Source organism: Boleophthalmus pectinirostris, unplaced genomic scaffold, assembly GCF_026225935.1.
Source record: "Boleophthalmus pectinirostris isolate CB_2022bp ecotype Guang Dong unplaced genomic scaffold, ASM2622593v1 HiC_scaffold_10, whole genome shotgun sequence".
Taxonomy (NCBI): domain Eukaryota; kingdom Metazoa; phylum Chordata; class Actinopteri; order Gobiiformes; family Gobiidae; genus Boleophthalmus; species Boleophthalmus pectinirostris.
Window position 1 is genome coordinate 8,998,638 of NW_026570971.1, and position 3,908 is coordinate 9,002,545.

The following is a 3,908-nucleotide window of genomic DNA, read 5'->3' on the forward strand; positions in this document are numbered from 1 at the left end:
TCCACTTGTAGATGCCATCGAAAATGAAACAAATGCCAAAAGTCGTCAAAAGTCACTCTAAAATCACCACTAACGTCACACAATACTCCTCACTACACTACATTTTTAAGAAATATTGGTGCATCTTTTATACCGTAGCAGTTTAGCGCTTGTCAAACCACAGAAGTGCGCTGAACACTCTGAAGCTCTGAACCAATCGCAGAGCGGAACATTCACTGAGCCAATGAAACGCTTCGATACACTGAAGCGACTGACACGCAGAGCGAAGCAGTAGGGGGAGGGACCGACACTTCGACACTTCGGTCACGTGAGCGGCTGCTGCGAGATGAGCTCCGACGCAGCGCTTCGCAGCAATTTGTTTCAGAAAGAACGAGACGTGCTCCGGAGCTCCGTCTCATTTGCCCGTCACTAACAAATAGCAGCGATTGGTTAAATTAAAAAAGTACCTGCCTACTGTTGAGAGAACGAATTCTAACACTGTGAGGTCAGAGGGTTTCTACGAAGTGAAACCGGCTGATGAATTAGGATTGTCATTTTGGTACAAATGTAAAAAAATAAAAATAAAAATCCTCTACTCTGAGGATCTGCAACTCTCCATCGGAAGTGCTAATTTTTGTTTGGATGATGTTAAAGGTTGTATGGAGGATTTTTTTTTTGTTTCAAATTGTCAATGAAAGTTTAAAACACCATTACAGAGACGCAGCAGCCTTGTAATTATGATGACCAAAAAAAAAAGAAAGAAAATCTATCAACTGTGGACGTGTTGAGGCCAGATAAACATCAGCCAATAGAAAATGAGGCTGCCTCATTTTTTATTGGCTGTCAGGTTGTCAATCAAACTCCCTACGTTTCTAAGGTAACTATGCAGCGGGTCTTAGAGGCTTTTTCTAATTGTGGCTCTCTCGCAGTTCGCATAAAGTTTGTTGCGACGGCGGACGAGAATCCACGACCAGTTCGCCGCAAAAGAAAGTCAGTTTTTGAGGTCGCTGAAAGAAGAAGAGAAGGAGAAAAGGAGCGAAGACAAACTGAGGTGATTCTTGGAGATTCCTTCCAGCGATGGCGCGACTGAAGCGGACGAAGGGTCTAAAAACTGAGGTGTCGGTCTCTAAATTATTTCTAGAGGGAGCTGTGGAGGAGGAAGGTGGTGTCACGCATGCACTACATTTGAAAAAGGACTGTCGCTGGATTTCTTTTTCCTTAAAAAAATCCTCTATACAACCTTTAATTGTTTTGTCATCTGGGCAAAGCAGTTTTCTAACATGGAAGTCAGCAGATTTCTTAATATTGTGATTTAAAATGTCCACGTTATGAAGCTCACAAGAGTAATTTTCGCACAATATCGGACCTGTAATAATGAGTTTATTTTACGTTGAATCAGCAGGTGTTTCCTTGATGATTTTCTCGTATGTTGGGCGTCACTGTGAAGCGTGCGGGCGCAGATGTAAAACGTGCAGTTTACTCTGAACATACAGAGCACATGTTCATAATGTAAACGTTTAATGGGACACAGCACACAGGTGTCCAGGCCCGGGCCAACAACAACACAATTACTGTACTGTACAATCATTTTTATTACGAGTGTTTGACGTTCATACAGTAACACGAAACGGTGCTGGTGCTGCGTTTATACAACACATACATCAGTTGTAGTAATAAAAGTTGTATATGAAACCAAAGCGCTACCATCATCATCGTCACCACCTGTGCGACTCTAATGAACTCTCAGCCTACTCATATAAATGCACTACTTCTCCCCTCATTCTTACCACTGTTGAAGCTACAGCCGTTCACCACCTAAATCTCAGTCGAAATGAAAAAACAAAGCTTCAAAATCTATTCGTGTTTAAAAGAAATGCTAAAAAAGTATGAAGTATGAACTGTCCTTTTGTGTGAATTAACAAGTATTTAATATTGTGTATTAGGGGTGGGCGATATATCGATATTTTAAATATATCGAGTTTTTAAACTCGATATGAATTCTGACATATCGTATATATCGATATAATGCTTAGATTCAATTCTGATTTCGCCGCTTCGCTTGTTTACTCTCTCGTCGCCCCCGCCTCCCTGATTTTGTTCGCTCGTGTCTCCTTCGCTCGTCACTATCGCCTTGAACGCCGAAAGTTGGTGCCAGTGAAAAGCTTCAAGCACCACGAACCTTTTCCACCATTTCAAGACAAAACCATCAGCAGCACATCCTCATGTTCCACCGAGTCGCGTCCTTTAGTCCAAAAGAAGCTGAACGAGTTGAGCTGCGTGAGAAGTGCTGTTTATGCAAATGAGCCATGCGCTTAAGTTTCGTTTCTGTAAAACGTAAACACACGTGCGCAAAACTGCATTAAACACATTATTATCTCAAACGGGCTGATGTGGCTCTAGAGTCGTTATGTTTTATATATTGTAAAGTTTAGCAATGTAAAGTTTATTTATGCAGAAGATTTTAATTAATAATCTGCTGCAGTGTCACTTGTACAATAGTGTTTGGAATCGTTGGGTTTGATCTGCAGTGGATTGTGGGATTAAACCTCAGAGCTCCTGACGCTGGAACATGGATCTATTGAAATAAGGAACATCCTGAGTTTCTTCTGCTGAAGGAGCTCATGGTTCTGGTTCTGGTTTGGATAACAGAGTTAATGCAAAGATGAGCTTGTGTTGAGTTGTTTTATTTATGAATGAAAAGAAGGAAATATGTATTATTTCTTTTATTTTACAGTTAAATTATTATTTATGTAATTAGGGTTTTTTGTAATCTTAAATGTTCCTATATGAACTGCCGACCTCTTACACTTCAATAAAAAAAAAGACCTTGTGGAATTTGGCAGATTTGTTTTTGCAGTTTTCAGTTTTAGGGGGTTATTTTTTCTTGAACATATATCGAGATATATATCGTATATCGAGATATAGCAAAATATATCGAGATATATTTTTTGATCCATATCGCCCAGCCCTATTGTGTATGTCTTGTAAAGAAGTGGCTTATAAATGTAGATGGAACTGTTGAAGTGTGTTGAAGAAATGTTTTACTTTATGTGAAGAGGGCAGATACTAAAAATGAAATCTAGTCCAGTTAAGATGACTTGAATTAAGAAAGTTTGATCATGATTGAATAAACTTCACTTGACAAGTAAAATGATCTGCCTTTTTGTACTTAAAATATGAAAATACATCTTGCTACACTTAAAATAAAAAACTTAACTGAAAGTTACTTGAATTAAGAAAAACACACTTATTCCATTGGTAGATACTTTTACTTGTCAAGTTGAATCTAGTAAAATGTTTCTAATTTTAAGTCATTTTAACTTACCTAGATATTGTTTTGTTTTGTTTTCCCCAGTGAAGTTTATACTTCTTTCTGCTCCTTTTCATTCATGTTGATGTATAAAACATAATTATTTTGTATTCATCTTTCAAGAATAAAGCCTTTGCTTTACAAACCCATCAATCGCTCTAAATCAATGGTCCCAAACCTTTTTTTCGCCACAGACTGGTTTTATATCCGATAATATTTCATATGGGGGCGGTGTATGGGAAGAGGTGTGGTGTGTGGTCCACTCAGCATGGTTAAGTCCTGGTTAAATCCTGTTTTAGTCCTGGTTTAGCCCTAGTTTTGTCCTGGTTTAGACCTGGTTTAGCCCTGGTTTAGCCCTGGTTTTGTCCTGGTTTAGACCTGGTTTAGACCTGATTTAGACCTGGTTAGACCTGTTTCAGACCTGGTTTAGCCTTGGTTTAGACCTGGTTTAGACTTGTTTTAGATTTGTTTTAGACCTGGTTTAGTCCTAGTTTAGTCACGGTTTTAGTTCGGTTTTAGTTCTGGTCCACGTGGCCTATGGAAGGGGGGATTCGCGCTTTCGAAACCCGGTACCAAATGACCCACGACCTGGTACAGGTCCGCGGCCTGGGGTTTGGGG